Genomic DNA, 10,062 nt, shown 5'->3' on the forward strand with positions numbered 1-10,062 from the left:
TAGATCCACTTCGCCGCCTCCAACAACGTGGCCGAGTACGAGGCGCTCATCCACGGGCTCCGGCTTGCCAAAGAACTTGGCATTCGCCGGATCCTGTATTATGGCGACTCTGACTTGGTGGTCCAGCAATCATCTGGCGATTGGGACGCCAAGGACGCAAATATGGCGAGCTATCGTTTCCTCGTCCAGCAACTCAGCGGATACTTCGAGGGGAGCGAGTTCCTCCACGTGCCAAGGAACGACAACGACCAAGCAGATGCCTTGGCACGAATCAGCTCCACCCGCTAGGCAATACCATCTGGTGTCGCCCTCCGGCGCCTCCTCAAGCCTTCTATCAAGCCGTCACCAGAATCAGATTCAATCTTTGTGCCGACTCCGCCTGAGGAAGACAGATCCGACTCCAAGAAACACACAGTCGAAGCCGGCCCGGGGACTTCAGAACCTGGCCGGGGGACTGCAGTGGCAAGATCAAAGACTCCAGAGCTCGGCCCGGGGACTGCTCCAGTCGGCCCCGGGAGTTTGTCAAATCAGCAAGCGGCTGCAGACTCCAACCCGCCGCCTCCCAGCCCGGCCGCCCTTGTCCAAGTCGCACTAGTGGCAGTTGAAGAAATAGCAGCACCTTCATGGGCCCAGCCCATCCTCAGGTTCTTAGTAAACAGAGAGCTGCCAACTGATGAAATCTTGGCTCGACAAGTGCAATGCCGAGCAGCAGCCTACACCATAGTCAACAGAGAGCTGGTCAGGCGCAGCGTTACCAGCGTCTTCCAACGCCGCATCGAGGCAGACCAAGGCCAAGCAATCCTCAGAGACATCCAGGAAGGCGAGTGCGGTCACCACGCGACCTCCAGGGCACTCGTCGCCAAAGCCTTCCGGCACGGTTTTTTCTGGCTAACCGCCCTGGAAGAGGCCAAAGAGTTAGTCCAAAAGTGCAAGGGGTGCCAGATTTTCTGTTCCAAGCCACTTCAGCCAGCTTCCGCACTCAAGACTATCCCCATCGCCTGGCCCTTTGTAGTCTGGGGCCTGGACATGGTGGGACCATTCAAGACGGCTCGAGGTGGCTTGACTCACCTACTTGTCATAGTGGACAAGTTCACCAAGTGGGTGGAGGTGAAACCCATCAAGAAGTTGAATGGCCCGACTGCAGTGACCTTCATCGCTGACATCACAACTCGGTACGGCATCCCACACAGCATCATCACTGACAATGGCACGAATTTCGCCAAAGGCGCCTTGTCCCGTTTCTGTGCGACGCAGGGCATCCGACTGGACTTAGCGTCCGTTGCCCATCCGCAGTCAAACCGCCAGGTGGAGCGAGCGAACGGCCTCATCTTATCCGGCATCAAGCCTCGACTCGTCGTACCGCTGGAGCAATCTGCGGGCTATTGGCTTGAGGAGCTGCCAGCCGTCCTCTGGAGTCTGCACACGACTCCAAACAAGTCAACCGGCTTCACACCCTTCTTCCTCGTCTATGGTGCCGAAGCCGTCATCCCAACGGACATAGAGTTTGACTCCCCGCGAGTCACCATGTACACCGAGGAAGAAGCAGAAGAAGCACGTCAAGACGGTGTCGATCTGCTGGAAGAGGGCCGGCTATTGGCACTCAGCCGGTCCAGCATCTACCAGCAGAGTCTGCGTCAATACTACAACAGGAAGGTCAGGCCAAGATCTTTCCAAGAAGGCGACCTTGTGCTCCGGCTGATCCAGCGAACAGCCGGCCAGCACAAGCGGTCGGCACCTTGGGAAGGCCCCTTTATCATCAGCAAGGTGCTAGGGAACGACGCCTACTATCTGATCGACGCTCAGAAGCCCCAAGCGCGCAAGAGGGACGACTCCGGCAAAGAGACAGAGTGCCCGTGGAATGCAAAGCTTCTTCGAACATTTTACAATTGATGCAGTATGAATCGCACTACCTCTTTGTATTAAAGTACTAAGACTTTGGGCCCCCCGAGCCGAGCTCGGGGACTGCCCTTTTTGTTATCTGTATGATAAGAATTATGCCTTCGAGTACATTACTTTCATTACAAGCCGCTTGGCACCGGGCCAGAGTAGTCGGCCCGGGGACTCGCCGCCTTGCGCTATGAGGAGCTTCCTACAGTTAGACAAGTAGTGCGCGGTGCCCAATCCGCCTCCTGGCAAAGCCGCAGCTCGCAGAGCGACTATGAGGCAGGTAGGAGTGAGGAAGAACGGGCGCGCACATGAAAAATGGCTAAGGACCTAAAGCACGAACATAGCGTAAGACGACCTCCAGCATTTCTGAAGCAGAAAGCCGACTCATGGGTAGTCGGCTCGCCGTCTTTATTAACCTCTATCAAGGATGACTGACTCTTGGGTAGTCGGCCTGTCGCTTTCTATCCGACTTGCTAAAGAAACTCTAAACGGCCAAGTACTTGCCTTCCCGAGTAGCCAAGCACTTGACCCAGCGACAGTCTGCAGAGCGGCTGTCCGACTGGGAAGGCAACGACTAAAGGAAGGCGGCAAAGGGAAAAGCCTAAAGAGCAGTAAGCAAGGAAAGACGGAAATCCGATAAATATTTACATAGGCCCTTGGCCGAACCTTCGAATAGAAGTTCAAGATACACCCCGCGGGTGGAATTGTTCGAATCTAACAAAGTTTTCAAAAGATTACTAAGACAGACAAGCAGAGGCGGAAAAGGCAGCCTAGGAGGCGGCATCTGGGATCAGAGGATCAGAGGAGACGGCGGCGTCAGGCGCCGGGGCAGTCGGCTGGGCGGTCTCGGTTTGATCGCCTCCGGCAGCAGTTGCCTTCTCTCGATGCGGCTCATTGCTGGAGGTGGGATCGAGCTGAGGCTGGCCGCCTGCTCCGTCTTCTGGGACCTCCGCCTCGCCTTCGCCCTCCGCCTCGTGCTCCTCCTCGGTGCTGGAGTCGATCACCTCCGCCGAGTCCTGGCCATACTCCGGGTTCATCCCGAACCACTCTGGCTGTAGTTCCTCACCGCCTTCAGCCCGCTCGGGCACGAAGACACTGGTGTCCGTGTACTCGGCGATGGCCGCCGCACGCTCGATAAGGGCGCCCTCCACGGCCTCCAGCTTGGCCTGGGCTTCTGAACAGAACGCGGCCAGATGGTCCAGGTCCAGCCCTGGATACCATGCCTTGACGAACTCCAAGGCCCGGAGCGCTACGGCCCGGGCCGAGGAGCCCTTCCAGGCCTCAAGACGGCCGACAACGACCTCCAGCCAGTCGGCAGTTCGGTTGGCGGTGCGCAGAGCCGGCATGTCCGGCCACAAAGCGGCAACCGCCTGGGCGCTGGCACACTGAAGCCGGCGCATCCGCCGGTGGGCCGGACGAAGACGGGCTTCAATGCTCAGAAGTTGCTCATCGACGGTTCGGGGGGCATTAGCGGCGATCTCCTCACCGCTTGCCCTTCGCGCCTCACGAGCAGCCTCGATGGCCAGAGGGACTGCCTGCGCGTGACCAGGGAAGAAGTCTGCCAAGACAAAAAAGAAGAAAGTCGAAAAATCAGAAGTCGGCCTGACACATAGTCGGAAGCCCGAAGAAACGAAAGAAACTTACCATCAACAATATCCTTGATCTCATGGAAGCCGGAGGTCAGCATCGCCTCCCTGTCAGTCTAGGAGGAGCGCTCGCTCTCGAACTCGGCCAGGAGAGCGGCCTCCTTCTTCTCGGCCTCGTCCTGCGCCTTCTTGAGCAGCTCCTTCTGCTCGGCCAGCTGCGCCGCCAGCAGGTCGCGCTCCGTGGCAAGCTTGCTACACTCCTCCTCCTTGGCACGCCGGGCGGTATTGGCCTCGCCCAGCTGCTCCTGAAGAACGGCGTTGGCTCCTGAAGAACGAAAGAAGAGACAAATAAGTCATCAGCAAAGAAGATCGCCGGGAAGAACCGGCCCGACTGCTCAACAGTCGGCCCGAATCTCGGGGACTACAGCCCGTGGGTGCGCCAGCGCGCCCCCGCGAAGAAGAAGAACTTACTCCGGCTTTCCAACAAGTCGGCAGCCCGCTTGCTCAACTCCTCAACATTGCGGTTGAAGGAAGTGGCGCGGAGGTTGTGATACTCCTGCAATAAGTCATTGAAGACAAAGTTAGTATTTGGAGCTCGCCAGAGGGAGTTCCAAACCGCCTGCTCAGCAGCCGGCCCGGAACTCAGGGACTACACCTAGTGGGTGCACTGGCGCGCCCCCACAAAGAAAAATAAGAATCAAAAAGAAGGAAACGTACTCGGATGGCCGTCCGTGCTGCCAGATGTGCCCTGGTGCAAGTTTGAAGGGCGTCGCCTTCAGCGCATAGCTTCGCCTGAACGTCCAGAAGCGCTTGATTCAGCGGCCCGGTGCCGCCTCCGCGCAACCATCCGGTGGGCGCGGCGCTCGTGGCCTCGGTGTCCAAGGTCGCTGAGCTGGCGGCGCCGGTCTCCCGAGGTCGTGGCACCGAGGTCGCCCTCTCAAGATGGCGGCGCACCGGCGAGGCGACTTGGAGAAGCAGCCGCACCTCGGCCTCGTCCGTGACCGGCGGCTCTGACGGACCCACCGGCTGTTTGCCGTGCGGTCTCCCAGATGGCGGTGGAGGCGGCGGTGGCGGCACGAGAGTGTCCGACATGGAAGCCTCGCCGCTCTCCTTCTCCACGACGGGGTTCTCGGTGCCGGCCTCTCCGGACTGCCCCGTGAACTCCGGAGGTGGCGGTGCAGACGACAGTGGGGGGACGAGCATCGCCGATCGGCGACGCGCGGCCTCCTCGGCACGCCGTCTCGCCGCGAGGGCGGCTTCGACATCCTCCAGCTTCTTCTGGGCAGAGGTGGCTGCCCTGTCGGCCTCCGCCTTCTCCAGACGTTCAGCCTCCTCCTCCTCGCGCTTCTCCCGCGCATTTCGGTCCGTCGCCTCCCGCAGGTCGGTGGCGGGGTCGGCCCGCCGTGTATTGGCGGACGTCTCTGCCGACCCCATGACGGAGGGGACGACGACTCTGTCAAGGGAAAGAGGGGCCCTGAAGAAGAATGGAGGGAGTATAAAAGAGGACACAGACAAGATTCGACGAAGGAAAATAAAAAAGCATAAAGACATACGCAGAGACTAGCGGCGGCCTTCTCACTTCCCTTCGGAAGCGGTTGGCCTTTGCGGCCTCCTCCTCCCATTTGGTCGCAGCGGCCGCCCCCTTGAACTTCTTCAATTTGCCGCCGGGCGCACTCGGCCCGGCGTGACGCCTTTTCGCGCCGCCTTGGACGGCCAGGCCGGCGGAGGAGCCGGCGCCTGAAGAGCCGACCCTCGGCTGGTGGCGTGGAGCGACTTCCCCTTCAGCGTCGTCGTCAGGCCAGTCGGCGAAGGTGGCTGAGGGCCTGAAGTCGCCTTCTGCTCCTTCTCCCCCGCCTTCGGCGTCGGCTTCCATCGCCGCCGCCCCCAAGTCGGGGTCGTCGACGTCGCTCTCCACACGATCGGGAACATACTCACGAGGCTGTCTCGTGGTGTCGGCTGCAGGCTGCATAAGGGGATTCTAGCTCAGAAGAAACCGACAAGAGTCAGAAGCCGGAGTCGGCCGCAAAGAAGACAAAACAATAGAGGGACACGACTTACCACTGGTGGGGGGTTGTCGCGCGAGTACGGCTCCTTGCTGAACTGCCAGTCCTCCCCAAACTCGCAGTTCGCGATATAATTCACCATGTTTGCCACCTCCGCGCGGGGCATCTCCTTGGTGCACATCCGACTAGGGTCTCGGAGGCCGCTCATCTGACAGATCAGGTGAGGCCGGCCTTAGAGCGGGAGAACTCGGCGCGCCACAAAGGCGGCCAGCAAGTCGGCCCCGACAAGGCCCTCCGACTGCGTCAAGACTTGGAGTCGCGCTATGGCGGTGGCTCCGGCGGGAGTCAGCGTCTTGACTCGGTGAGACCAGCTGGGGAGCCTCCCAGTTAGGGGGGGTGGCGTTGTAAGGCGGCAGGTTGACCCAGTCGCCGTCGGACGCGAGGTTCTTCACGTAGAAGTATGAGCGCTGCCACATCTTCACTGACTTGATCAGCGTGATGGGAGGAAACGGGTTGTCGGCCGTCGAGCGCCGCATCACGATGAAGACGCCGCACTGAGCCGGCACGCCGGAGATGTGCGTGCCGAGCTTAGAAGAGAAGAATTCTCCCCACAGCTCGATGGTGGGGAGAACGCCGAGGAAACCTTCGCACAGAGTGGCGAAGGCAGAGAGAAACACCACCGTATTCGGAGTGAGGTGGTGCGGTTGAAGGCTGTGGAACTCCAAGAACGAGCGGAAGAAGCCGCTCGCGGGCAGCCCAAGGCCGCGCATGAGGTGCGAGCGGAAGATGACCCGCTCGCCCTCCTCCGGCGCCGGCCGGATCTCCCCCTCCGGTGCGGCGCGGGCGCGCACGAGGTCCGCACTGGGGAGACGGCGTGTCCGGCGGAGGAACTCAATGTGTTCCTCTTCTACCTCCGAGCTGTCCCATACGCCGGAGCGCACGGCGGGAGCCGCGGCGGAGGAGGAGCTCATCGCTGTGGTGTGGAATGCTCTTGCTCAATGGCGGAGGCAGGAGGGAGAGAAGGCAAGATGAGGCGGGGGAGCGGGGAAGAAGGGCGCGCGTGCTGTGCCGCTCCGCTCCCCCCTGCCTACTTATAGCCCTATGGGCTGAGAAGCCGAGGGGGCGGGCGTGGGATTAACTACGCACGATGCCCCCATGCCGCCCCATGATTTACCCCACGAAGTTACTACACGCAGTAATGATGTGGGAAAACCAACCGTCCACGGCCGCAACGGATCCGTTCGTATGCCGAGGCACGGTAGTGGTGGGCCCCACCTGACGGCCCGTCCCGTCGCGCGCATGGGCAGGCAGACTGCCCTCTCCACGTGGCGCCGCGCGATAGGACCACCCTGATGGCTGCGGGGAAGCGTATCAGGCACGCCGCCTGGTTTCTCGCCGCTACTTTCGAGCTGCGGCTCTTCGCTAAACATCCGAGTCTCGACAGTCGGCCCAAGGGAAGACGACAGCCGAGTTCCAGAGCCCGCTCCTGGAAGGTTGAAACTGTTGAAGCCCCACAATGCAGCGTCTGCAGGGCTTCACCAGCTTCGGGGACTACTGTCGGAGTATTGGGCCACGGGTAGGCTAACCCGAGTCCCAGGACCTTTCAAGACATCGGGGCAGGCCGCGCCCCTCAAGCCGAGTCCCAGGAGCGACTCCAAGACAAGCCGAGTCCCAGACGGCGACTCTGAGATAAGCCGACTCCGAGCTGGCGACCTCCAGAGAGGCCGACTATGGAGAGTCCGCCCATGACTCCTCCCTCATCTCGAAGTACGATGTGGGGGTACGGTCACGGCGTGGCCGTTCCCCCCTGCTTACGAAGGGCCGGCATGGCTACAGTGAGCCGTATCGCTGGAAGATCTCCGGCGAGGCGCGGCACTGTTGCCATGCCTGCCCTGACCTCAGCCACAGTGCGCCACGCACTGTGCCCACGACGCCGGCCTGTACGGCCCGAAGACGGCGGGGCCGCCTGTTAGTGGGTGGGCCGAAGGCGGCCTGGGCGCCCCAAAGACGGACCTTTGGGAGTCGGCCTCCTTGGAATCGGCCGACTCCTCCCCAGGGCCCCATGAGCCATTAACCAGATAGGATGGGGAATGGCGACAGTGATCGCCCGATAGATGGCGGCACTGTTGTCACGACCCAGTGACCGAGCCTGCGTCATCAGGAGTGCTGCTAGAGTATCAAGCCTGTCCGCGGGACCTGCCAGTCGGCGGGCCCTAGAAGCCGGCGGGGAAGACGGCGGCCTGAGAGACAGACGGTTGGGACCCGCGCCCAGCCGGATTACTATTGTACCCCCAGGGGGTAGGCCTATATAAACCCCCCTGGGCACCCATGCAAAGGGTTCGGACCTAGATAGAGATAGACCAGATAGCACAGGGAGGAGAGAGCTAGCCTTGCCCTTTCCTGCCCCCCGAAACAGCTCCAGGAGCACCATTGTAGTCACTTTGCCTTAGTTATCATGCGGAGACCCCGCAGAGCAGCAGTAGGGGTGTAATCTCCTAGGAGAGCCCTGAAGCTGGGTAAGTTCCACCGGCGTGCATGTCTTCGCCTCATCCCGCTTCCAGGCACCGACGATGTTCTACTCGCTCCCACCATGATAAGCCATCCTTTGGCATATGTCGTATCCAACCCCCGACATGGTTGAACTTTGTTATTTGCTTGTTTGCTTAATACTCTATGCCGTTTGTGAGATACTTGGATGATCATGTGGTTGATCATATACTATGCTACCTTAATGCTTGTTGGATGACATTATCCTTTTATATCTCTATATGATCATTCACTTTGCCTGGTGATGAGTGCATGTATTTAATTATTATCATTTTGAGCGTTCCACCAAGATGTATGTGACATGGAAGAGTAACCCATGATCCTAACTCATTGTGCATTTGCAGTCCAAAGCAAATCTTAAACTATGCACAAATTTAGGGGGAGCTCTTACTTTTCACATACTTCTCAAAGCGACAATGTTTTTCACTCTTATTATCATTAGTCGAAGCTTTGATCTATATGTTGTCATCAATTACCAAAAAGGGGGAGATTGAAAGTGCAACTATCCCTAGGTGGTTTTGGTAATTCCTAACAACATATAGCTCATTGAGCTAATGCTATTTCAAGATAAATATTTCAGGAGAGCTCAATGATTGGCATGGCATGGATGAGAAAAGTAGACCCCTCAAAATGCTAAGGACAAAAGGATTGGCTCAAGCTCAAAGCTCAAGACTCTACATTTTCTATTTTAGTGATCCAAGATCACATTGAGTCTATAGGAAAAGCCAATACTATCAAGGAGGGATGAGGTGTTGCTTAATGAGGCTCTTGCTCAAAATTCTTAGTGATATGCTCCAAAGCCCTCAACTACTTTCTCACATCCACATATGACCTAAACTAAAAGTCAAACTCGGCCCCAACGATTCTTTCTATCCGGCGCCACCGAGTTAAGATGTCATAGCCACTGCCACAAACCCTAGACAAATCGGTCTCACCGAGATGGGATTGTAATCTCTCTGTTTCCCTTCGTAAGTTTCGGTCCAACCGAGATGAGCGATCGGTCCTACTGAGATTGCAATGTAAAATCCTTGTTTCCTTTTTGTAACGTTTCGGTCTCACCAAGCTGAGCGAATCGGTCCCACCGAGTTTACCTGACCAACTCTCTGGTTAGCTTATTACCAAAATCGGTCTCACCAAGTTTGTGTAATCGGTCTCACCGAGATTACGTTATGCCCTAACCCTAACCATATCGGTCCTACCGAGTTGCATGTCGGTCCCACCGAAAATCCTAACGGTCACTAGATTTACTTGATCGGTCTGACCGAGTTTCACAATTTGGTCCCACCGAGATTGATAAGTTGTGTGTAACGGTTAGATTTTGTGTGGAGGCTATATATACCCCTCCACGTCCTCTTCATTTGTGGAGAGAGCCATCAGAACGAACCTACACTTACAACTTACATTTTCTAAGAGAGAACCACCTACACTTGTGTTGAGACAAAGATATTCCATTCCTACCATATGAATCTTGATATCTAGCCTTCCCCAAGTTGCTTTCCACTCAAATCTTCTTTCCACCAAATTCAAATCCTGTGAGAGAGAGTTGAGTGTTGGGGAGACTATAATTTGAAGCACAAGAGCAAGGAGTTCATCATCAACACACCATTTGTTACTTCTTGGAGAGTGGTGTCTCCTATATTGGCTAGGTGTCACTTGGGAGGCTCCAACAAGATTGTATGGGCAAGGAGATCGCCTACTTCGTGAAGATCTACCCTAGCGAGGCAAGTCCTTCGTGGGCGACAGCCATGGTGGGATAGACAAGGTTGCTTCTTCATGGACCCTTCGTGGGTGGAGCCCTCCGATGACTCTCGCAGCTGTTACCCTTCGTGGGTTGAAGTTTCCATCAACGTGGATGTACGATAGCACCACCTATCGGAACCACGACAAAAACATCCGTGTCTCCTATTGCGCTTGCACTCTCCCAACCCTTCCCCTTTACATTCTTGCAAGTTGCATGCTTTACTTTCCGCTGCTCATATACTCTTTGCATGCTTGCTTGAATTGTGTTAAGATTGCTTGACTTGTGCAAAGTTGCTAAA

This window comes from Triticum dicoccoides, chromosome 2B (genome assembly GCF_002162155.2).
Source record: "Triticum dicoccoides isolate Atlit2015 ecotype Zavitan chromosome 2B, WEW_v2.0, whole genome shotgun sequence".
In the NCBI taxonomy this organism is placed as follows: Eukaryota; Viridiplantae; Streptophyta; class Magnoliopsida; order Poales; family Poaceae; genus Triticum; species Triticum dicoccoides.